This window comes from Equus przewalskii, chromosome 1, assembly GCF_037783145.1.
Source record: "Equus przewalskii isolate Varuska chromosome 1, EquPr2, whole genome shotgun sequence".
Lineage (NCBI taxonomy): Eukaryota > Metazoa > Chordata > Mammalia > Perissodactyla > Equidae > Equus > Equus przewalskii.
The window spans coordinates 49,119,519-49,146,774 of record NC_091831.1 but is presented as its reverse complement, the minus strand read 5'-3'; the positions used below and the strand labels follow the sequence as shown (position 1 = coordinate 49,146,774).

Here is a 27,256-nt window from a genome sequence, read left to right as displayed (position 1 = left end):
GCCAGCCTTCCTCAGCAAAAAGAGTAGGAGTGGTGGCAGATGTTAGCTCAGGGCTAATCTTCCTCAAAAACAAACAAACAAAAAAACTCTAACTCTTAGTTTTGTTGTCTTTTTCCTATTGTTTTTCTTTTCTCTATTTCATTTATTTCTGCTTAAATCTGTATTACGTCCTTGCCTCTCCTAACTTTGGGTTTAGTTTTTTCTTCTTCTTCTTGATCTTTGAGGTGTAAAATTAGGTTGTTGATTTGAGATCTTTCTTATTTTTTAATATAAATATTTACCACTATGAGCTTACATCTTAGCACTGCTTTTGTTGCATCCCATATGTTTTGATATGCTGTGTTTTCATTTTCATTTTTCTCAAGATATTTTCTAATTTCTCTTATGATTTCTTCTTTGACCCACTGGTTATTTAAAAGTGTGTCATTTAATTTCCGTATTTGTGGGTTTTCCAATTTTCCTTCTTGCTATTGATTTCTAGTTTCATTCCATTGTGGCTGGAAAGATACTTTATATGACTGCAATCTTAAATCTGTTAAGACTTGTTTTGTGGCCTAACATTTAGTCTATCCTGGAGAATGTCCGATGTGTGCTTGAGATAATGTGTTTTTTCTGCTATTGTTGGGTGGAGTGTTTTGTATATGTCTGTTAGGTCTAATTGGCCTGTAGCGTTGTTCAAGTCCCCTGTTTCCTAATTGATCTTCCGTCTGGTTGTTCTATGCAATATTGAAAGTGACTTATTGAAATCTACTACTGTTGTTGTGTTGATGTCTATCTCTCCCTTTGATTCTGTCAATGTTTGCTTCATTTTTGGGGAGCTCTGATCTTAAGTGCTTATGTATTTATAATTGTTATATCTTCCTGGTGAAGAGACCCTTTAATCATTACATAATGTCTTTTGTTGTCACTTGTGACCGTTTTTACTTGAAGTCTGTTTTATCTGATGTAAGTATGGCCAGTTTTGCTCTTTTGGTTACCATTTGCATGAAATATCTTTTCCATCCTTTCACTTTCAGCCTATATTTGTCCTGAGATCTAAAGTGAGTCTCTTGTAGATATCACAGAGTTGGGTCTTGGGTTCTTAACCATTCAGTCTACCTATGACTTTTGATTAGGGAGTGTAATCCATTTATACTTTTAAGTAATTATCAATAGTCAAGGACTTACTATTGCCATTTTGTTAATTGTTTTCTGTATGTCTTGTAGCTATTTTGTTCCTCTTTTTCTCTCTCGTTTCCTTCTTTTGTATTTTGTTGTTTTTTGTAGTGACATGCTTTGATTCCTTTCTCATTTCCTTTTGTGTATATTCTGTGGATATTTTCTTTTGTAGATACTGTGGAGATAGATAAAATATCTTATTAAAGTTATAACAATCTATTTTAAACTGATAACTTAATTTCAATCATATACAAAAACTCTATTCCCTTACATCTCTTCCTCTCTCACTTTATGTTATTGATGTCACAAATTACATCTTTTTTATTGTGTATCCATTAACATAGACTTACAGTTTCTTTTATGCTTTTGTCTTTTAAATTCTATATCAGAATTAAGAATAATTTATGCACCAACATTACAATACTACAGGATTCTATATATGTCTAATATTTATCTTTAGCAGAGAGCTTTATATTTTCATATGGTTTAATTTTGTTATCTAGCATCATTTTGCTTCAACTTGAAGGGCTCCCTGTAGCATTTCTTGTGGGGTATGTCTAACGGTGATGACCTCCCTCAGCTTTTGTCTCTGAAAGTTTTAATTTCTCCTTCATTTTCAAAGGATGATTTTGCCTGATATAGTATTCTTGGTTGACAATTTTTCCCCCGGTACTTTAAATATATCATCCCACTGCCTTCTGGCCTGCAAGACTTCTGCTGAGAAAAGGAGCTCCTTTGTTTGTGATGAATCACTTTTCTCCTGCTGCTTTCAACGTTCTCCCTTTGTCTGTGACATTTGAAAGTTTGATTTTAATGTGTCTCAAGGTGCATTTCTTTGGGTTTACCCTGGTTGGAATATGTTGAGCTTGTTGAATTTGTTCATTTCTTTCCTCAAATTTAAGCAGTTTCTGGCCATTATCTATACAAATAAGCTCTCGGCCCCTTTGTCTCCCTCTTCTCATTCTGTGACTCTCATGATGTGTATATTGGTCTGCTTATGGTATCTCAAAAGTCACTTTGACTCTCTTCACTTTTCTTTGTTCTTTTTTCGTTTTGCTCCTCTGACTCTATGATTACAAACGAACTCTCTTCAAGTTTGTCGATTCTTTTTTCTGCTTGATTGAGTCTTCTGTTGAAACCCTCTAGTGAACTGTTCAATTCAGTAATTGTATTCCTCAGCTCCAGAATTTTTGTCGGTTCTCTCTAATAGTTTTGATCGCTTTGTTGATATTTCATTTATGCACTGTTTGCCTAATTTTGTGTAGTTTTCTATCTCTGTTCTTTTGGTTCATTGATCATCTTTAAGGTGGTTATTTTTATTATTTGTCAGGTAATTCATAAATCTATGTTCCTTCAGGGTTGGTTTCTGGAGATTTATTTTGATCCTTTAATTGAGCTGTGTTTCCCTGTTTCTTTGTATACTTTGTGATCTTTGCTGAAATTTGGTCATTGGAGAAAACAGCCATTTCTCCCAGTCTTTATGGACCAGGTTTCATACACAATAAGATCTTCACCAATCAGCCCAGCTAGAGATTATGGGGACCTGTCAAACCTTTTCAAGCATGTGTCCTCTCTGGGCTTGTGTGTCTGATTTCCTTATTCAAGAGGTTTTCCTATTTCCTCTGACGATCACTGTGATGGTTAATTTTATGTGTCAATTTAACTGGGCCATGGAGTGCATAGATGTATGATTAGACATTACTCTGGGATTTCTGAGAGGATGTTTTTGGATGAAATTAAGACTTAAGTCAGTAGACTAAATAAAACAGATTGACTTCTCTAATGTGAGTGGGTCTCATCCAATCAGTTGAAGCCCTGAATAGAACTAGAAGCCTGACCTTCCCCCTAGTAAGAGAGAATTTCTCTGGCCTGACTGCCTTCCACTGGGACATGACCTTTTTCCTCCCTTTGGATTCTAACTGAAACATCAGCTCTTCCTGGGTCTCAAGCCTGCTGGCCTTCAGACTGGAATTACACCATCAGCTATCCTGGGTCTCCAGCTTACCAACTCACCTTGTAGATCTTCAGACTTATCAGTATCCATAATTGTGTGAGCCAATTTCTTATAATAAATATCTTTCTACATATATATACATCCAATTGCTTCTGTTTCTATGGAGAACCCTAATACAAGCCTGTAATCTCTTGTTCCCTCTGGTGTCTGTCTGCAGTATTGTAGTCTCTCTGGTGCTGTAACAAGCTGTAATGCTCATCTTTGTTCTCAGCAGCCCCCAACCTGGCATTCAAAGCATACTTCCATTTCCTTCCGCCCTCTAAGTCATGCAATTCAGAAACCAGTCCCTTGGGCAATCCCCCAAAAAGCCAGAATTTTGGACTCACTTTCCACTCTTCTCATTCCCTCCTGAGGGAGAAGCTGGGAGTTGGAGGTTTTCTCCTAATCGCACCACATTGTACCCGAGAGGGGAAGGGGCTATGGTGGACAAGTGGAGTGAACTTTTCTACCCACTTTGATGCAGCTCCTCTTGGCTTTATGCTCACCTGGGTTGCTGTAACCTCTTAACTGGTTTCAAGAGGTCTCAAAAAGGCAATTTGGCTCATATGTTATTGTTAAATTGGTGTCTCCATGGAGGAAGAAGGCCTGGGTCTTTCTATTCTGTCATGTTGCTGATATCACTCCCAATCTCCATAGAGACTTTTAACAGTACAGCATCTACAATGCCTCACATAGAATAAAAAATTACTACACAAACAGAGAAAATGGGACACACCATGAGGAGAAAAAATAGGTAATAGGACCAGAGATGATACACATGTTGGAGTCATCTCAAGGTCCCTAAAATAGCACGTTTAATGATGTAAACAAAGGGCAGACAAATTAAGAATCTCAGATGAAAAATGAAAACAACAAGCAAGAAGCAAATAAAAATTCTAGAACTGAAAACAAAATAACTGAAATAAAAAATTCACTAGATGGCTTAGCAGTAGAAGAAAATATGACTGAACCTGAAGACAGGGAAATAAAAACTGTCAAATCTTTTTTTTTAAAGAAGAGAACCATTGTGACATATGGGACAAGGTAAAGGAATCTAACATACAGGTAGTTGGAATTCCAGAAAGAGAGGAGAGGGAAATCAAGGAAAACAAATATTTGAAGAAATAATGACTAAAAATTTTCCAAATGTATTTAAAAATATTGACTGACAGATCCAAGAAGCTCAATGAGCTTCCAAAAATGTAAATACAAAAAACCCAACCTAAACACATCATACTCAAATTGCTAAAAACCAAAGTTAAAGAGAAAATATTAATTGCAGCCAGACTCTACACACACACACACACACACACACACACACACATATCACAAACAACAACTTAAAAATAACTACTATTTTCTTATCTGAAACAATGCAATCCCTGAAACAATAACATTACATTTTTAGAGTTCTGAAAGAAAACAAATTTTAAAATCCTGTCAAGTTAGTATTCCATTTCCAGTAAAACTATCCTTAAAAAATGAAGTCTAGATAAAAATGTCTTCGGGTAAGTCAAAGTTGAGAGAACTTGTCACCAGCATACCTGGATTATAAGAAATGTTAATGACAGTTCTTCAGGCTGATCAAAAATGATACCAGGTGGAAATTTGCATCACGTGAAGAAACGAAGCATGCTGGAAATAGTAAATGGGTGTGTAAATATGAAGGATATTTTTCTCATTTCTTAATTTCTTTCAAAGACTGCTTAAAATAAAACTTATAATGATGTATTGTGGGATTGATAACACATGTAGAAGTAAAATGTATAACAAAATATGGGAGGGAGATAAATGGATTTATTTTGTTATAAGATTCTTGTATTATATAAGAGGTATCATGGAGTTAATTCAAGGTGCGCAGTGAGAAGTCGAGAATTTTTCTTGAAATCCCTAGAGCAAGCATTGTAAATAATACAGAGATAGAGACAATATACCAGTAGAGTAGGTAAAATGGATTACTAAGAAATAATGTTTTCAAAATATGGACGAAAAGAAGAAGAAAAAGAACAAACAAATAGAACAGACAAAAATGAAATAGAAATCATTTCAATAGTTACTTAAATACAAAAATATTAGATACCCCAATTAAGAGTTAGAAATTGTGAGACAGCATAAAAATAGCAAGACCCAGCTATAAACTGTCTAGAAAAAGAAAGAGATAGGGAAAAGTAAAAGTTTGGAGAAAGATATAACATGGAAACACTAATTATGGGAAAGTGAAGTTTGACATATTAATACCAGACATATGATATTTCAAGGCAAGGACTATTATCATAGAGAAAAAGCAACACTTCCTAATGATAATAAGATCAATTCATCGAGAAAACATAATATTCCTAATTGTATAGGTACTAATAGCAAAACTTCAAAGCATCTAGTGTAAAAAATTGAGGAACTAAAGGGATACATGTAACAATATGGATACATGATAGAATAATTATGCTGAGTAGAAGAAGTCAGGCAAAAATGTGTATATATTCAATGATTCCATTTATATAAAATTTAAAAAATGCAAAATACCCTATATTGACAGAAAGCAGATCCTTTATTCCCTGGGTATGAGGGAGAGGCACGGAGGGTTGAGGAGGAGGGAAGGATTTCCTAGGCAGGGAAGAGGCTTCGCTGTGAAACCTCTTGGGATTGGTGGGTATTTTTGTTGTCTTGATAGGAGTAATGGTTTTATGGATGTACACACAGCAAAATTTAACAATGTAGACTTTAAACATGCACAGAGTATTGTATGCCAATTATAACTCAATGAAGCTGTGAAATAAAGAAATAACTTATTTTCAAAAAGTTTTATTTTGCCTTATCCAAAAGGATATTTTCATTCGCTAGAGAATTCCAGGTTTACAGTTATTTTCATTCAGTTCCTTGAATATTTACACGGTGCATTTTCCATTCGAATATACTTGGATATATTTATCTTGCCTGGACTTAGCAGTGTGCTTTGAAATTGCCTTGATGTCCTTTTCCTATTTTGAAAAATTCTTATCATTTTATCCTCAAATATTGCTTTTGCCTCATTTCTTTATCTTCTGCTTCTGGGATTACAATTACACATATGGTTGACTCTTTTAATTAATCCCTTTGTCTTTCTTTTATTTTCTGCACGTTCCACCTTTTGGTCTATCTGTAATATCTTAACCTTAGATATTTTTTTGTATTCATCTATATTTTCACCCATTAATTCTTTCTTCCAAGTCCATTGTATTTCCACATAAATTTTAGGATCTTCTTGCCCATTTCTATCCCCGAAAAGCCTGCTGAAGTTTCATTTGGAATTGTGGTTGGGAATCTATCAATCAGTTTGATATATTGTGTATTTCAATCCATGTCTATGATAAATTCTCACTTTTTTAGATCTTTTTTAACTTCAGCAATGTTTTACAATTTTCAACAAAGATATCCTAGCCAACTTTTATTAGGCTTATCTCTAGAGTTTGTTTAATGCTGATTTCAACATAATTTTTGTATTTTTACTTTCCAATTGTTTGATGGTATATATAAGAAAACAATTGATTTTTGTATACAACCTTGTGACCTGTGACCTTGTTAAATTCATATATTAGTTCTATTGATTGTTTTGTAATTTCTCTGGTATTTTCTCTGTAAACAATCATGATCAGCTGCAAATGGGGACAGTTTTCCTTTCCATATTTTATACCTTTTTTTTTTTCTTATTGCAAATGCCTAGCATCTCCAGTCAGTATTGAATACAAGTGCTTAAACAGACACCTTTGTCTTGTTCCAGATTTAAGGTAGAAAGAACTCAGTCTTTCACCAGTAAGTATGAACATTATCAATTTGAGGACATTTCCTAGTTTGCTGTGAGTTTCATGATGAATGGATGTAAATTTTTTCAAGTACAGTCTCTGAATCTATTGAAATAATCATATGATGTATCCCCTTTATTCTTTTACTATGATGAATTATAATTAGTGATTTTTAGATAATAAACCAACATTGCATTCCTAGGATAAATCCTGCTTGGTCATGATATATTATGCTTTTTCTGTATTATAGATTGGATTCATTAATATTTTGTTAATTTCTTTTTTGTATTGTCCTTGTGAGGATATATTTATGTTTTCTATGCTTTCGTGATAAGATATTTCTTGTATCATCATAAAATACACTTTTTATAGTGAATTGTATTTTATGTGATTACTAAAATAGCAAACACACCTTTCTTATAAAAACTTTATTTGTATAATGCATTTTTTCACCCCTTTACTTTCAACTTGTGTATCTTCATATTTATTTATTTATTTCCAGGTTTATTAAGATATAACTGACATACAATATTGTGTAAGTTTAAGGTGTATAATGTGTGGATTTAATACACTTATATATTGCAAATGAATGTCAATGTAGAGTTAGCTAGCACCTGCATCACATCACATTTTTACCATTTCTTTTTTTGTGGTAAGAATATTTAAGACTTACTCTTAGCAACTTTCAAGAACATAATACAGTATTATTATGACTATGCTATACATTAGACCCCCAGAAATTATTCATCTTACAGAAGTTTGCATTCTTTGACAACATCTCCCTTTTCCCCTACCTCCCATCACCTTGTAATCACCATTCTAGTCTCTGTCTTTATGAGTTCAAATTTTTTAGATTTCACATATAAGAGATATCATACAGTATTTGTCTATCTGTCTGACTTATTTCACTTAGCATACTGCCCTCAATTTCCATTCATATGGTTGAAAATGGCAGGATGTCTTTCTTTCTCATGACTGAAAAATATTCCATTGTGTGTGTGTATGTATATATATACATATACCACTTTCTATTTATCCATTTGTCTTTTCACAGACACTTCGGTTGTTTCAACATCTTGGCTATTATGAATAATGCTGCAATGAACATGAATGTGTACCTATCTCTTCAAGATGCTCTTTTCATTTCCTTTGAATATGTAATCAGAAGGGGGATTACTGGATTATACAGTAGTTCTATTTTTTATTATTTTTTTTTTTTACCAAGTCCGCATTTTTGTTTGTTTGTTTGTTTTTTGGTGAGGAAGATTGGCTCTGAGCTAACATCTGTTGCCAATTGTCTTCCTCTTTTTTTTCTTTCTTTCTCTCCCCAAAGCCCCAGTACATAGCTGTATATTCTTGTTGTAGGTCATTCTAGTTCCTCTATGTGGGATATGCTGTCACAGCATGACTTGATGAGTGCTGTGTAGGTCCACACCCAGGATCTGAACCAGCAAACCCAGGGCTCCTGAAGCAGCGTATGTGAGCTTAACCACTTAGCCATGGGGCTGGGCCCCATATTTTTAATATTTTGAACTACTGCTTTCCATAGTGGCTGCACTAACTTACATTCAAATCAGCAGTGCAAAAGTATTCTCTTTTCTCTATTTCCTTGCCAACACTTGTGATCACTTGTCTTTTTGATGATAGCCATTTTAACAGGTATGAAGTGATATATCGTGCTTTTGATTTGCATTTCTCTCATGATTAGTGATTCTGAGCAACTTTGCAGGTTCCTGTTGCTCCTTTATATATCTTCTTTGGAAAAATGTCTATTCAGATCCTCTGCCCTTGTTTTATTTGCTATTGAGTTGTATGAATTCTTTATATATTTTGGATATTAACTCCTTATCAGATATATGATTTGGAAATATTTTCTCCCATTTGATAGGTTGCCTTTTCATTTTGTTGATGGCTTTGTTTGCCATGCAGAAGGTTTTTAATTTGCTATAGTCCCACTTGTTTATTTTTGCTTTTGTTGCCTTTGCTTTTGATGTTGAATCCAGAAAACCACCGCCAAGACAGATGTCAAGGAGCTTACCACTGTGTTTTCTCCTAGGAGTTTTACGTCTTATGTTCAAATCTTCAACCTATTTGAGTTGGTTTTTTGGTGTATGATATAAGATAGGGTTTCATTCTTCTGCTGTGACTGTCCAGTTTTCCCAACACCATTTATAAACACCATTTCTGTTAGAGTATATCCTTTCCCCATTGTGTATTCTTGGCATTTTTGTCAAAAATTAATTGATCACATATGTGTGGGTTTATTTCTGAGTTCTCTCTTCTGTTCCATTGATCTATGTGTCTGTTTTTATGCCATTATCATACTGGTTCAATTATTGTAACTTTATAATACAGTTTGAAATCAGGAAGTGTGATGTTCTTTGTTCTTTGTTCTTCTTTTTGGAGATTGCTTTGGCTATTTGGAGTCTTTCGTGGTTTCATATAAATTTTAGGATTGCTTTTTCTACTTCTGTGAAAAATGTCATTAAAAATTTAACCAGGATTGCATTGAATCTTAGGAATGTTTTCGGTAGTGTGGACATTTTAACAATATTAATTCTTACATTCCATGGGAATGGAATATCGTTCCATTTATTTATGTCTTCTTAATCTCTTTCATAAATGTCTTAGACTTTTCAATGTACAGAACTTCCACTTCTTTAGTTAAATTTATTCCTATTTTATTATTTTTGAAATGCTATTATAAATGGAATTCTTTTCTTCTCTTTCTGACATTTATTGTTAGTGTATAGAAACAACTAATTTTTGTGTATTGATTTTTTATCTTGCAAATTTACCAATTTGTTCGTTAGATCTAACAGTTTTTTGGTGGAGTCCTTAGGGTTTTATATATATATCATGTCATCTGCAAATAAAGACAATTACTTCTTCCTTTCCAATTTGGATGACTTTTCTTTTTACTTGACTAATTGCTCTGTCTAGGACTTCCAGTACTGTGTTGAATAGGAGTAGTGAGAGTGCACAAGCTTGACTTGTTCCTGATCTTAATGGAGAAGCTTTAAGCTTTTCACCATTGAGTATGATGTTAGCTGTAGGCTTGTTATATATGGCTTTTATTATGTTGAGGTACGTTCACTCTATACCAAGTTTATTGAGTGTCTTTATCATGAAAGGATGTTGAATTTTGTCAAATTCTTTTTCTGCATCTATTGAGATGATCGTATGATTTTTATTCTTCATTTTGTTAATGTGGTATATCACATTGATGGATTTGCTGAAGTTGAACCATCTTTGCATCCTTGGATATTTGATCATGGTGTATTATACTTTCAATGTACGTTTGAATTTGGTTTGGTAATACTTTCTTGAGAATTTTTCCATCTGTATTCAACAGGGATATTGGCCTGTGATTTTCTTTTCTTGTAGTGTCCTTATGTGTATTACTATCAGGGTAATACTGGCCTTGTAAAGTGAGTTTGGAAGTGCTCCCTTCTCTTCTATTTTTTGGAAGAGTTTGAGAAGGATTGGAAATAATTTTTCGTTAAATATTTGGTAGAATTCACCAGTGAAGCCATCTGGTCCTGGGCTCTTGTTTGTTGGAGATTTTTGATTAGCGATTCAAACTCCTTACTAATAATTGGTCTGTTCAGATTTTCTATTTTATCATGTTTCAGTCTTGTTAAGTTGTATGTTTCCAGCAATTTACCCATTTCTTCTAGATTGCCTAAATTTTTGGTCTGTTATTGTTCATAGAACTCTATTATTAGCCTTTGTATTTGTCTGATATCAGTTGTAATGTCTCCTCTTTCATTTCTAATTTTACTTATTTGAGTCCTTTCTCTTTTTCACTTGATAAATCTAGTTAAAATTTTGTCTATTTTCTTTGGATTTTCTGAAGACCAGCTCTTAGTTTCATTGATCTTTCCTATTTTTTTAAAGTTAATCCTCTATCAACTTTTACCTAAAGCTCTGAGTTAGTTACATGAATTATCCAGTTGTGATATCTTTTTTTTTTTTTGGCAATTAGTTGGAGAACTGTCAAATGCCCAGTCTTGGATCAAGAAAGATGATTTTAATCCAGATTCTTTTTTTTTTTTTTTTGCAGGGAAGGATTCACCCTGTGCTAAGATCTGTTGCCAATCTTTCTCTTTTTTCCCTTCTCCCCAAAGCCCTAGTGCACAATTGTATATCCTAGTTGTAAGTCTTTCTAGTTCTTCTATGTGAGCCACCACCACAGCATGGCAACTGACAGATGGGTGGTGTGGTTCTGCAACCAGGAAACAAACCCAGGGGGCTGAAGTGGAAAGCACAGAACTTTAACCAGTAGACCACCAGTACTGGCTCTCTTTTCCGTTTTTTTTTTTTGGTCTCTATTTTATTTATTTCTGCTATGATCATTGTTATTTCATTTCTCCTACTAACTTTGGGGTTACTTTGTTCTTCTTTTCTAGTTCCTTGAGGTTAAAGTTAGGTTGTTTATTTGAGATCTGTTTTTTTTTTTTTTAAAAATGTAGGCATTTATTGCTATGAACATCCATCTTACAACTGCTTTTGCTGCATCCCATAAATTTTGATATGTTGTGTTTCCATTTTCATTTGTCTCAAGATTTTTTTATTTGTCTTTTGATTTCTTCTTTCACTTTCGGTTGTTCAGAAAGATGTTATTTAATCTCCACATATTTGTGAATTTTCCAGTTTTCTTCTTATAATTGATTATTCTAGACAGATAACAAATCTGCTCTTTGCTCTAAAGGGAGAAACCATCTCCATCTTCCAATGCTATTGGCTCTATAAATATCCTTGAAAATATAGTCTGGAATGAAGGTGAATTTTCTTATAAGATATCCAGAAATGTGAGAGCCATAGAGAATTATCCCCCAACAGATAGATATATGCCAAAAAAAAAAAAAAAAGATCATCATTCCATACCTCATATGATATACAGATACTAACTTGAAATGGATCATAGACCTAAATATTAAACCTGAAAGTATAAAGAGTCTAGTAGAAAACATACAAGCAAATATTTCTTAGCTTATCACACCAAAAACCCAATCCATAAAAAAATTTGATAAATTTGACTTCATCAAAAATTATCAACTTCTGATCTTTGCTATTCCTTGAAAGATACTGATAAGATAATGAGATGGCAAGCCATAAACTGGGAGGAAATATTTGCATATCATATGTCTGAAGTTGGATTTTATCCAGATATGTTTTAATGGGCAAAAGATTTGGACATATACTTCACCTATGAAGCTATAAGGACAGTAAATAAACACATAAAGGAATATTTAACATCATTAGTCATTAGGGAAGTGCAAATCAAATACACAATAAGATACTACTATACCTCCACTGGAATGGCTATAATTAAAAAGACTAGTGAAAACAAATGTTGTTGAGGATATGGAGAAACTGGAACTCTCATACACTGATGGTGGGAATGAAAATTGGTAGAATCACTTTGGAAAACAGTTTGGCAACTATCTCAAAGGTTAAATATCCTTATAACTTGATCCAGTCATTCCACTTGCAAGCATTTACACAAGCATAATACTGAAAATGTTTTTTTAAACTATGGCTTTCCTCTGCCCAAGCCTTATATGTCCCTTTACAGAAATGTGACTTCTGCCCTTACTCCCTTCCCCTTTGTGGATTCCCCTGGGGGATTATTACTTTACATATTTTATCATTGAAAAGACAAAACAGGTAAATGATAGAAATGAATAGGCAACATAGAATTTGAGGTAAAAATTGTTACTAAGGACAAAGAAGGACATTTTATAGACATAAACGGGTCAATCCATCAAAAAGATATAACAATTATAAACATACATGTGTCTCACAACAGAAGCTCAAAAGAAATGACACGAAAATTGATAGAGCTAAAGGGAGAAAAGATGAACAGTAATAACCGGAAAATTTAATATCCCACTTTCAGTAATGGATTGAATAACTATGCAAAAAATCAACAAGGAAATAGAAAATTTCAAAACATTATAAACCAAGTAGACTTAACAGATATCTATAGAACCCAACAATAGTAGAATATACATTACTCTCAAGAATACATAAAATATTCTTCAGGAGAGTCTATATGTTATGCTATAAAACAAGTCTCAATAAATTTGAAAGGATTGGAATCATACAAAATTTGTTTCTGACCACAATGGAATAACATTAGAAATTCATAACAGAAGGAAATTTGGGAAATTCACAGACATTTGGAAACTAAATAACACAGTCTTAAATAACCAATAGGTCAGAGGGTAAATAACAAGAGAAATTAGAAAATGCTTTGAGGTGAATGAAAATAAAAACACAACGTACCAAACTTATAGGATGCAGCTAAAGTAGTTCTTAGAGAGAAATTTATATTTGTAAACACCTACATTAAAAAAGAAAGATGTTAAAAAGTCTAATGTTCCATCTTAAAAAAAGAAACTACCAGGGGCTGGCCCCATGGTCAAGTGGTTAAGTTCTCGCACTCCACTGCAGGCAGCCCAGTGTTTCGTTGGTTCGAATCCTGGGTGCGGACATGGCACTGCTCATCAAACCACGCTGAGGCAGCATCCCACATGCCACAACTAGAAGGACCCACAACGAAGAATATATAACTATGTACTGGGGGGCTTTGGGGAGAAAAAGGAGAAAAATAAAATCTTAAAAAAAAAAAAAAGAAACTACCAAAAGAAAACTAAACCCAAAGCAAGCAGAAGAAAAAAATAATAAATATTAGAGCATAAATAAATAAAAGTGAATAGAAAAACAGTAGAAAAGATAAATGAAATCAAAAGTTGGTTCTTTGAAAAGATCAATAAAACTGACAAGGCTGAGTTAGATTGATTAAGAAAAAAAGAGCTGAGACTCAAATTACTAAAATCAGAAATTATTGAGGGGGCATTATTTCTGATCTTACAGGAATAAATCTAGTAATTTGAGAAATGAAGGCCAGCCACGCTTAGGTAAGACCTGCACTGAGCCTTCGAGGTAGATGTAATGACGGAGGTATTACAGATCAGTCCAATTTGTAAACAGTGATTCACAGATCAAATTGAGCTGGCAGATGTTTTTCAACTAGCTCACCAAGTGATTTTTTAAATAAGTTGATGAAATGTAAAAATTAGGAGATTTCACATTTAAAAAATTTCTGACTTCTATAGAAAAATCTGAAGACGTGGCTGCCTACATTTCTATGTGATAACCACCAGGTATAGCTGAGAAGCACCCTGACCTTTAAAGGAGACATGTATTTCCAGTTGTTCAGAGCCCCTGCTGTCTTATGCCTGGTCATTTCTCTCCCTAACTCAACCTTCCAGCCCTTCTCAGCCTTATATTTTCAATCCCTGTTTACAGACCTAGATCCGTGACCCATTCGGCCTAATATTCAGTGTATGACAAAAGTTCAGTTTTTAATATCAACCTCAAATGTTAGTTTTAGAGAATGAGGTATAATTGACATGCAACATTATATTAGTTTAAGGTGTAGAACAGAGTGATTTGATATTTTTACACATTAGGAAATGATCACAACACTAAGTCATCTCTCATCATACAACATTGTTATAATATTATTGATTATGTTCCCTATGCTGTACATTGCATCCCCATGACTGATTTCTTTTATAACTGGAAGTTTTCACTTCTTAATCCCCTTCACCTATTTCACCCATCCCCTCTGGCAACTACTAGTTTGTTCTCTGTATTTATAAGTCTGTTTCCAAGTCCAACCCTTTTTATTCCTCTTACAAATGTTTAAGCAAAGTAAGATGCAAGAGCATAAAATACTTTACCTAAGGTCACATAGCCAGGTAGTGGCAGAGCTGGAACTAGAACCTTGGCGTGCCTGCCACTTCTTTTCCACTACACTTGGGCAACTTTATGTCTTCCAAGTCTTTTTGAGAACTATTTAAATATTATCTATGCCAATTCTTAGAGTTACGAGTTCTATGTTTGTTAACCTCTGTGTAATAACGCCTTCTTTTAAATTGTCAATTTTCCCTCTTTCCAAGGATGGTAAAAGGAGATTTAGTTTTTAAAAAATCCATACTCATCCCTTCTCTATGACTTCTTATTTTTTGAGCTTTGGTCAATTCTCTTTTGGAACAAAGAAGCTTAACTTATCTGTGGGGTTTGCCTTGGAAGTGTCTAGAGGTCAGTCTACTGTAAGTTTCTCTGCTTTGTGCTTTAGAGAGACTGAAGAAATATGTTTGTCAGATTGCTCTCCATCCACTTGGTGTCCCACCTGCAAAACCCATCCCACTTCAGGGGAAGCTTCTTATGAGGCGGAAAAGGCTCAGCCCAAGAGCTGTTGACTCTTTCCATATCCTCCTCCATTGGGGTCCACTCGCATGCTCTTTCACTTCTTTTCAATGATTTCTCTAAAGTTCAAATTCTCTTTTTCAGCCTTTATACATAATTTTCCTTAATCCTTGTTATATTGATGTTTTTCACATATTTTTTTACTTTTACCTTTTTATCTCCTAATTCCTGCTCTTAATCCTTAATCTCCTATATTTATATGGATTTTGCCTAAAATTCTATTTCATGGATTTTTATCCATTATCTCTTTTGCTTTCAGATTTTTAGTCTTTAATCTCATTGACCTCTAGCCCCTTATACTTTGTTTTAAAGGTCATTTCCTCTCATTATTTTTGGCTGTTAATTTTTTGTCTTTCTTGGGCTTTTTATTCTCCTATTTTAATCTGTATTTTATTCCTTTTTCTTTTTTTCCCCTTACTCTCAGTGTTTTGATGTTACTGTCTTTCTAATCTCCCATTCTTCCTTAATTATTAAAAATTGATCGTATATTTTTCCTTAATTAATTTTTTGTCATGGCTGACAAGGAGTGTGATCGAGGTAGCAGCCACAGGGAAGACCTGTGTCAGAAACGAGGGGAACTGGAAGCTTCCCTTTCTGCCTACCGTGTCCTCACAGATCCCCTCTTCATAATAGTATTTGCCCATCTTTCTTTCTCCTGGACTGTTCATCGCTTTTCCTTATGCTTTCAAAAGAACATTTAACATTTATTTATTATACATTTCCTACAGCACAGTTATGTTTCTCTGGGGACCTGAATTTGAGGATCAGCAATGGTCTTATGGGGTCCCACCTAGAATCAAGGGGAACAAGAAGATGATTTCCTAGGAAACATTCTTTTATTAATGTTTGTTTATTTCAATTATTCCATCTTTTATGTTTTAATTTATCATTTATGAGAATTTATCATTTCTGAGAATGTGGACAAAAAAAGTTTTTAAAATTTAACCTGCTCTTCTAGACACAATATTACAAGAGAAGTAAACCACTCTGGTTTATCTCTTTCTCTCATGCTTGATTGCTTTTGTTTGATGCTTGCTCTCATTCTCCCTCTTTTCTCACCTGCAAAAATGAGGATGATAATGCTAACTCCATAAGCTTGGAATGAGAATTAAATGTGAAAAATGTATGTAATAATGAACAGCATAATACATAAACTATAGCAGATTTGCAATGGAAATTTTCTTTTCTTCCTGGCCAATTAAAAATTGTATCAAATGAATTGCATATATATCGATTACAAGGATTAATTTAGCTTGTAGAAACAATCAAAGCAGATGCTTATTGTCGAAGACGAAATTAGCCTATGGAAACAAAAGACATAAACACATGGCAATTGATTTTGTTAGTTGTCTCTTCACTTTTACTGCTGATTCATGTCCTTATTAGGGACAATACCAGATCAGAACAATATTTTTCTCCCTGCAAGTAACCTTAAGAACCAAAGATCCAGTGTGAGAACATTCTTTTAGAACCAGATGCATTACTTTAAATGAAAAATTGCTCACGAAATATACCTATGAACTGATGATGGTGACATATATGATAGCTTAGCAAATGATTCCAGAGAATTTCTCTCCCAGAGCCACCACGTTGCAGAACTTCCAGGGTGTGTCATCCACACACACTATAATATAAGTAGTGTCTCCTGAGCTTGTATGACTCCAGTGACCTACATTTTGATGTCAGCACCATCTACTGTATCAAGTTACTCTCTCTACTTATCACCATCCTCAGTATGATTAATTTTTTCCCAGGAAAACTAAATGCAAGATTTTGTTGTGTAGTCTCACTGTCCCAGAGTCCATTACTCATTCTCAGACCAGGAGCTGAGAGAGCTGAGGGAAGTGAGGTGGACCAAAGCGTTAAAACTCTCTTGTGACCTGTTGTTATATAAAACCTGCTTGAAATTCTGCCTCTGATGCCTCAAATGGAAAGCCTATTCCTTCTCTTCTATCAATATTTTACTTGAGCTTAAAATAGGTCCATCTTCATTGTGTCACAGCAAACATAGTAGTGGTCCAAGTGCCTATTTTGAAATAAAGCTTGACCAGTTTAGAATGACCTGCAAAGACCATTAATCTTTTTCTTTAAATCAAATTTAAATATTATTATACATTTCTTATCACCTTGAAAACCCCTCAGGTTTTATAAATGGATGTTCGAAGAACTGAGTTTGGATAGCCTCGTCGGCAGTGGGGAGCAGGTACTGGACGTGGGAAGCTAAAGACCTTAATGGCTGCTTGGGAGGAGGGGTTCAGTTTCTCAGGTTCATGAATCAGATTCAGCACTCCAAACTTTGAGGATCTTAAGCTGCTTCCGAGTCAGTTCTCTCATTGCATAGTTAATCAAACAAACAAGCAGACAAACAAAAATTTTATAATTCAAATAAAACAACTTGGGAAGATGTCTTGCCTATGAATTCACTTTTATCAATATAAAGGAAGTCTCATTTTACTAGACCCACAATCTGGTCTATGCTAATGTTTTTCAAATTATGTCCAGACATGTAATCTAGACAGTACATACATTTCGTGTGAGAATTTAAAAAATACTTTGTATTTATTTCAATGATATTTTTTAAAAATAAAATTAAATAAGCTCTCGATGTAAGCACAGTCTGGAATATCTGGATGACATCCTGATAAACAAGGATTTCCTGGGGAGCTCAGTGCCCACATTGGCAATTGTATTAATGTCTTTGCGGCAGCATGCTAACTTGGATATTTACACTGAGATATCAAGAGGTGGTATAATCAAATAAAAAAGGAGTAGGGAGACCAACCACCAAGATGCAAATTTTCTAAGAAAATGTTCAAGAATTGGTTATGACTTTTGAATCCTTCATCCAGATGGAAGATAGCAAAGGATAGAAAGAATGGAGATTCAGCAAGAACATTTTGAGAATTTATCTTGAGCAAGCTGTACTGTGAATCTCACACACACACACACGCATGCAAGGTAGAGGTGCTTTTTCCAACCCCACAAGCATTGTGAGCGATTGATATAGTAACATATATAGTTTAATATTAAAATATGGGTGCAGAGTGGGCTGGTTCATGACTCACATCCAAGAGTAAACACTAGGGGCCTACTACACATTTCTTTATAAAGAACACATATTTTACTCAAGCTATAAAGTAGTAATGTATTTCTTTTTTAAGAAGACATCCTTTATTCTGCACAAATGAAAGTTTTATTACCTTGTTACACAATTCACCTGAAAAATATGTTTCTCTCTTGATTGCAAGTTTGGGCTTTTCGGGCTGGGATGCTAATCAAGGAGCAAATAAATGCTGTTTTACTCATCATCACCTGGATGAGAATTCTTTTAGGACTAATTGAAACAGGATCAATGTTCTTATCCTCTTTTCCCTAGCCTTTGATTCTATACCCTGATATCAGTTATGGGCTCAGTTGATTAGCTTAAAATAACTCCCTTGTCTTTGGTACATGTACAGACCACCGCAAGTGTTAGGGTTGATTGTTATGTTATTTTGATTAATCACACAGCAATTGTCATCTCAGGAGTGTGTTCTGTCTATTGTTCCTTTTAATTCAAAGCTTCCTGTCCTGAAACTACTTTATCTGAGATAGAGACAACATACCTCTCCTCCACAGAGTGCAGAAAGATAAACATTCTTTGATATGCAGATGTCAGGATTTTATTACCATGAACCAGAGATGCCCTAACAGATAACCAAACCAGCTCTGTAATTACTGTCAAGAAAAACAAGGGATTCAGATCAAATATTTTAACACCAAAGACATCGTTTTGGGAGGATGAGATTTACCTTAACGTCTAACTGTGTTCTAGCCGACACATCTATATGGCAAGGTTTAACTCTTCAGTTATGTTATATTATATTTTGCCGCTGGTTTATTTTGAAAGATATGTCAGAGTGCACAATTCAAATATTCCCTGGCTTTCCCAACAGTTATATTTTTAACTGCATGGGTGGTTATCCGATGCTTTAAATATTTTCCAGGCTAACACTATTTTGGCTATAATCTGTGGTATAGAATTTGGGGATCAACTACCTTTTCTTGTGTGTACTAAAGAAGAACCAACACAACCTTTGGAGGGGCTGCTTGGCCAGTGTAAAGATCCTTTCTCGGCTCAGAAGTAGAGAGATATATGCTTGCCAGTCTCCACATTTTTCATAAGAGAATATTAGTCCCACTGTATCTCAACTAGTTGTTAAAATATACATTTCCACATTTAACTAGAAGTTTAGAGTAACTGCAATCCAGGTCTTGACAGCAAGCACTGGACCATCTATTGCTTTATCTGTCAAGTATTGTTTCCTTATTCTGGAAGTAGCAACGTTCTTCATCAGAAAATTACTAAACTATCCCATTACGGGCTGAATGTTTGTGTCCTCCCAAAATGTATATGTTGAAGCCCTAACCCCTAGTGTGGCTGTATTTGGAGATGGAGCTGCTAAGGAAGTAATTAAGGTTAAATGAGGTCATAGAGCTTTATGATCCAATAGTTGCCAGTGGTCAGGATATAGGCCGTGCAAAAGAAACCAGTCTGAGAGAATGAAGTTAATATTCCAAGAGAAGCAGAGACGAGAGAGGGAGAGAGTACTGAATGCGGTCGAGGTCTCAGTTCCAGTGGTTTCTGAGGCCAAAATGCACCTCTTTCCTTCTGGTAATTTCATGGTGAGCTTATTAATTCCTTTTAGCCTAAGGTAGTTTAAATTGGGTCTGTGTCACTTACATTTTAAGTCCTGCCTAGTAAAGGGAGCATAACTTCCAAGCTTAATATAATTCAAGATTCACAAACATTTGGTGGAACAAGCAAATTGCCTGATGGATATGGAGTCCATTCCTCCTCCCATAAAACTGCTTTCATGAAGCTGTACTCCAGCATGGTATCAACTTCCTGCACTGATGCGTGGTATTAGAAGCCACCCCACAATACTCTTATAATTACCTTAAGACTCCTAGGGAAGTTGTACGTGACATAGTGTCCTCTTTCCAAAGATGATCAAGATAAATATATGTCTAGTTGGAGGCACTAAGACTGTTTTTGAGGAATAATATCATGCTTTAGGGAAAGGAGCATAGGATTGGATTCAAAGTCCTAGAGTTCAAGTTTGGCTCTGCCACTTAGAAAGCTGTGAGTACTTGGAAAAGTAAGTACATTCCTAAGATAATGATCAATGATGTGTGTCCAACATGCTCACATTGTGGCTGTAAGCCAATATATGTGCAAAGCGCTTTGGGAACCATAAATCATAAATGTGATTCATCAATTCCAATCTCATTTTTACCACGAATTTCAAGGTGACTGTTTAACTCTTTTTTTTTTTTTTTTTCTTGTTGCACTAGAGCTCTGGATATCAGTGCTTGGAGAAATCTGTACCTTGACAAGAGCAGTAAGTTGTGGGAAAAAAGACAAGAATATCTGCAAGATGGGTCAGTAGTTCCGTTGGCCTGGGTGCTGGGGATCTTTGTCTGCTGTCTAGCTGTAAGCCTGGGGCTCTGGATCCTTTGTGCAGATAAAAACCAAGGTCAGCCAAGGGTTTGAGTGTTCGCAGCAGAATCATTTAATTCGGCTCACCCAAGGGTTTATTTGGTTGTCAGCATGTTGTCTGCTTCTATTTTAAATCTATTTTGATTCAAACTTTGCATTTCTCCCTTCAGGGTTTTGTGTGTGTGTGTGTGAGAGAGAGAGAGAAAAAGAGACAGAGACAGAGACAGAAGATATAAAATTTTTTCCTTCTGATAAATGTTCATTGAAGAAATTTTAGAATATAGAGAAAATATTCATATAAAATAAAATTGACCTTATAACCTTCCTATGCAGAAACACTCACCGAGCTGTGATTTCTTTTCTATACAAGATACATGTATAAAGTCGAGCTTATGCATATATACACTTCTGTGTCCTGGCTTTTTAACATCACATCTTGATAATTTTCCAAAGTCACTAAAATCCTTAGTAAATATAACTAATTCCTGTGTAATAATCTATAACCTAGATGTACCTTTTATGTTTCATCATTACCCCATTTTTAGATAGTTAGGTGTGTTCTAAATTTTTGCTCTTGTAAATAATGCTGTGATTGATACGTGTTCATAGAAGTCGGTGCTCTTTGAAAAGAACTTGCCTCTTATTTGTGGCTCTTCTTTTACCATTTGGAGAATCTTGTGTTTACAAACAGGTTAGTTCTGAAGATTATGTGTAAGTCCATTTGTTTTTAAGTCCAAAGAGACCAGCAAGAACTAGTGCCCTCTGTTGGCGGTAGGCAAAAACAAGGGAGGTTACTCTGGCTTGAGGTTTTATCTTTGTCTAGGTCTCTGAGCTGAACATTCATAAGCAGATGAGCTTCTGGGCTAAAGTTTCAGATACAGAGTTTGTTTCTAAGCTCTTTAATAAAGCTTTTTATCCAATTTTGTCCATTTATACAATTTTATATCTTATTTTTTATTCAGATGACATGTTCTGACTATATAGGTAACATTTATTGCAAAAATATGGAAAACATGAAATTCTGAAGAAGAAAGTTAAAATGATCTATAACTGTATTGTGCTTAACCTTTTGACTTATTTTTTTCTGTTTGTATATTTTTGTGTTTGTACTTTTCCCCCACATAATCAAACATCCTATATATGCATTTTGTTTATGGAAGTCATCCTGTGGTGACCAGTCCTGGTGGTATCCCTTTGACATCTGGGTGTATGAATTACTCTGTAGTCTTCTGTGGACCATATCTTGCACCGTGTCCTCTCGCTTTGCCCAGTCATATGATCCGGTAGCAGAAATAAGGAAGTAGTTGGGGTGTGAGGTATACTTTGTGGTCCATGGAAAATGTAAATGAAAAGTTAAACTCCATATTGTGTCTACTAACTGTGACCTTGGGCAATGTTTAACCTCTCAGAGTCCTCATTTCTTGACCTATGAAACAAAATTAATAATAACACCTACTTTAAAAGCAAAATGTGACCTGTTAAGTATTATATCATTGTTAGCTAAGAAGTGAAAGATTTTTGAAAGTGGAAAAATGGTGGGAGGAACATCTGAAAACAAATATAAGTACGTTCTTAGCCACAAAAACATCAAATCCAATACTCTGTTCCATTCAGGGAAGGATGTTTGCTTATTACAGCACTTTGCTCATGTCTTAGATCTTGCTCACTTTCAGCACTGGTTTAGAATCTTGTGGAAAATGTATCTTGGTAAGCAACAGCAGCGGACTTATACAGTATACATTTCCTCATTCATTCATTTACTCATTTGTTCATTACATAAATTATTGTGAGTACCCTACTGTGTGTCTGGCACTGTGCAAAACTCTAGCGATAAAAGGTAAGTAAGGTATGGAAATTGATCTGAAAGAGCACAGTCTGGTGTGAGAAACAGGTGTGTAAGTGCAAGCTAATGTCCAAGGTTCAAACAACTTACTGAAGGAGCAAAGATAAGGAAGCAATTAATTCCAACTGGTAGTGGTGGGGAGCAGGGCTTAGATGATCACAAAAAAATTGACACTTGAAGAAGTCTTGTGGTCCTTCTCGGCTAGGAGGACAACATATGCAAAAGCCAGAGAAGGCCTGCTTGGAGAAGAAAGAGACAATAATGAGAAGGCTAGAGAAGAGCAGGTAAAAAGGGATTTTGTAGGAAATGAGTCTGGGATTTATGGTGGATGTGTTTTTGTCTGCCCAGCAATGCGTTGAACTCTTTTTCGCATTCTTAGTTCAAGTCATTTAAATAAAGTTGACCCCATCTCCTGCCTTGAGTGACAATAGATGTATCTGTGATAAATAAAGTGGGAAAAATTAGTTATTTAATAAAAATATCTGTTGGACTGAGAAAACCTTGTAAAATATATGAATTATGGACAAAATTAATAAAAGTAATTCCTGGCCATGACAGAGTTTGGGAAGCACTAACCCGTATGATAAGGAACATGCCTCTAACTCTAATATTCTGTTCAGTATCATATAAATCAGGTCACAGATGCTGTCTTAGCAGCAAACATGAACTATTTCATTGCTGGAAGAGGGAACATAAAGTCAGCTTGACTAGATAATTAGAACATTTGCTTTTGTGTGAAAGAGTCTTTGAAAGTAATAGGTCAAGCAACAGAAACTGTGTTCTCAAGGGTTACACATTTATTTTGTCAACTGTTTAATAATTTAATAACCCAATTTAATAATTTGGGTTAGACTAATTCTTTTTCCTGGAATATCTGTGTCCTGGGGTCAACATATATTTCTTTAGACTTTGCCTAATTTGTGGTGGTGGTCAACTGATGAATATTTTATTGACGGTGTAATAAGGAAGGGAAGAATATATTTCTAGTGAACATTCCTGGATTCCCTCAGAATGGTGTTGACGATTCCTATAAACCCTGCTTCTAACAACTGTGAAACAGGGAAACTGCTAAATCGTGGAAACTCTTACGAGTTTTGATGCCATGTTGGAAGCAAACAACATTCAGCAATACTTTATTGCTATGTTCTTACCTTGTCACCTACATTAAAATGTAAAGCCAGCCTCCCATCTTACAAGACAGAGCAATGGTGAGAACAATGGCCAAAATAGCAACAGCAACTCCAATTGTTAATGGAAGAAAGGATTTTGAGGCACAGAATGCAGGTTGGGTGGGAACTCCAAATGAGTTAGAATTATGAGGAAGGAGCATCCGGCCCAAATGCTTACTTTTCCATTAATAATGAAAGTATTCATGTCATCATTGTCACTGCTCTTGCCATGGTTATTAATCTTAAGTTTTCTCAATGGTCTGCGGCTGGAGAAAATAAACCTAGGGGTTCTTTTTGTGTGGGACTGAACATAGGACTTAGTTCAGAGGAACATTCCAAATGCCATCAATTTGACGTCAAGTTGAGAGATTTTCTAGGCATCTCACCCAGCAGCTACTTGGCAATAAAAGCATTTTAGGTGAGAGTTGTGTGAAGCTAGAAAAAAAAATGTATAGCTACAAAAAATACTTTGTTAGAGATTTGGGTGGGGGAATGAGATTCACTGTGTTTCTGAGTCACACTATTTTGCTGATCTGTTTAAAAAAAGGAAAAAATGGGGCATTCTAGCTTGACACAACTGAGATGAAATCAGCTCCATCCAGCTGTCTGAAGCATCAGAAATGATTGCAGCTGGCTAATCTCTAATTATAGAATCTCTATTATTGGTGATGTAAGTGGCTGAAACTGTGGTTTGACTCCTATGATCCCTGGATTTCTGAAAAGCTGGGATTTTTAGATAATGTTTTTTCCCTGTGCATAATAAACTAAACAAATTTAAATTAGCTCTTGGGGCAAATACAATTAAGGAGCTGCAGATGATATTTTCGTTCCTTTTGCTGACCAGAGTATGCCCTGACTGTGACTTTGGATGAAGCTATTGAGTCCTGTTTCCCTGGGATTCCGTCCAGAGCCCTCAGTTCTGACGTCCTGAGGTATTTGGAGAGGCCAAGGTCAACATGAGCAATTCTGAGTTTCAGAGAAAGTTTATTTCTCTAATGGTTTGTGTTTAGAGAAAATTTAAGACAGAATTATCGTATTTCAACTTTACTCTGAACCCTTTGTTGACCATTTGCCTTTCTTGCTCTCACTCTCTGCACAAATTCTGACAATCCTCACAGGCTGGTTTAGAGAGAAACAGTGCCAAGGTTGAATCTAGGTAAGTCATTAGTGTCGTATTAGTAATCTACTTTGGCTGCTGTAACAAGATACCGCACACTGGGTGGCATAAACAACAGACAGTTATTTCTCACAGTTCTGGAGGTGGGCAAGTCCAAGATCAAGGTGCCGGCCAATCCGTTCCTGGTGAGAGCCGTCTTGCTGGCTTGCAGACGGTTTTCTTCTCACTGTGTGCTCACATGGTGGAGACAGAGAGAGGGCCAGCTCTCTGGTTTCTTTTTATAGGGGTACTAATACCATCACAAGGACCACACCCTCATGACCTCATCTAAACCTATTTACCTCCCAAGGCCCTGCCTCCAAATACCATCACATTGGCCGTCAGTGCTTCAACATGAGTTTTGGGGGAACACAAACATTCGGCCTGTAATGGTCAGGAAATCCTTGGTTAGCTGGGACTTATCAGACCATAACTCTCAACTTGTCATTTTAAGAGAAGGAGACAGATCACAGATTTATTTGGTTAAAGGATCTCAAGCAGTCTCAAGATGGTCATCCTCCCAGCTTCAAATATCATCTTTGTGTTTGCTATCACATCATCATGATTAATGGTGAGAATGTTGCTCAAAACACTGAAAAATCATCAGATACCAGAGAGTCAATATGCATTATGTTTTCTATATAAATTCATGAACTACAAAGCCTTCCAATTTGTTTTGAAGTGAAAAGATATTAATTACAAGCAAGCCAGGAATTTTATATAAAGAATATCCTTCACTCCCTAAATATTGCTAGCAAGATATTATCTGGGTATTATAAAAATAAACAATACAACTTCTATTTTGATTTTTCAAATAGCCAGTTGCTGGGCAAATTTAACTATCCTTTACCTCCCACACCAATCTGTTATTAAGCAATCATCAATCCTAACTCAGAAAATGTGTCTTTTCCTTGATTTATTAGAAGGCAGAGCCTGAAGCAGGGATTAAAGTGCTGAAACTTTGAGAGGTATAAACTTGGGGTGTCAAGGGTAAGGAAGAAGGGAAGTGAGTCAAAGAAAGACGTAATGCTTTGTGATGTGATGTTTCCATGCTGGCTAGCATGTCCCAATGAGCCATGAAGAGAAATGACAGGTCATTCAGATCATTCAAGAAGTGTGCTTACTTAGCATGAGGACTCTCCAGAAGGGCTCACTTAGCATGAGGATTCTCTAGAAGGGCTGTGAGGAGGACGTGCACCTCAGTGTAGTCCATGGAAGTGAGAAAGGAGAGCCGATATATCTGTCTGCCTCCCTCTTGTCCCCCACTTGCCACTGGCCAAGTTTCTCCCATACTTATGGATTGTGCCATCAGTCCCCTTGTAAGCCACCGTATGGCATTTGTATCCTGAAAGACAGGGGAAATTTGGCATAAGGGTCATGGGGCCATGGAGGCCTGAGAATTTAACTTGTATCTTCCGTCTTGGGGATTGGGTGAAGGTGGCAGCAGTGGTATGATCCAGGAGGCAGCCATTGCCTTAGGAAGCAGGGGGCAGTCAGCCACTTGGAGCTGACAAGATTCAGTCTGATACAAAACCCTACTGTCCAACTTGAAACTTTATAATGTGAGAAATTTAGAAAAGTAAAAGGTAAAGGAATAAGCTTGAAAATGATTATTGTTTAAGAAAATAGACCTATTCAGAAACGTTTAGTGAGGATTCTCCATAGAAACAGAACCAATAGGAGATATCTATATCTAGATCTATATACATTGATATTTGTACAGAGATTTATTATAAAGAGTTGGGTCATACAATCATGGAGGCTGGTAAGTCCAAAATCTCCAGTGTTCTTCCCCCCACCCCTTTTTTTTAATTGAGTTCATAATAGTTTACATCAATGTGAGATTTCAGTTGTACATTATTTCTTGTCTGTCACCACATAAGTGCTTCCCTTCACCCCCTGTGCCCACCTCCTACCCCCCTTCCCCAGTGAACTGTTTTCTTTGTCCATGTGTTTGTTTATAGTCCACATATGAGTGAAATCGTCTGGTGTTTGTCTTTCTTAGTCTGGCTTATTTCACTTAGCATAATTCCCTCCAGGTCCTTTCATGTTGTTGCAAATGGGATGAATTTGTCTTTTTTATGGCTGAATAGTATTCCATTGTATATGTATACCACATCTTCTTTATCCAATCATTGGTCGATGGGCACTTGGGTTGCTTCCATGTCTTGGCTATTGTGAATAGTGCTACAGTGAACATAGGGGTACACATGTTACTTTGGATTGTTGATTTCATGTTGTTTGGGTAGATATCCAGGAGTGGGATAGCTGGGTCGTATGGTAGTTCTATTTTTAGTTTTTTGGGGAATTTCCTTACTATTTTCCGTAGTGGCTTCACCAGTTTGCGTTCCCACCAGCAGTGTATGAGGCTTCCCTTTTCTCCACACCCTCTC

General features: G+C 35.6%; 1 long non-coding RNA gene across 1 annotated transcript in view; it reads right to left on the bottom strand.

Annotated features, from left to right (window-relative positions):
* LOC139082077 (uncharacterized) overlaps positions 1-25,070 on the bottom strand; it is a 62,885-nt gene extending 37,815 nt beyond the window's left edge. The window contains exon 1 of the long non-coding RNA XR_011537789.1: positions 24,958-25,070. This is a non-coding gene — a long non-coding RNA (uncharacterized lncRNA). The remainder of the gene's footprint in view (positions 1-24,957) is intronic.
* Between the last annotated feature and the right edge of the window lie 2,186 nt (positions 25,071-27,256).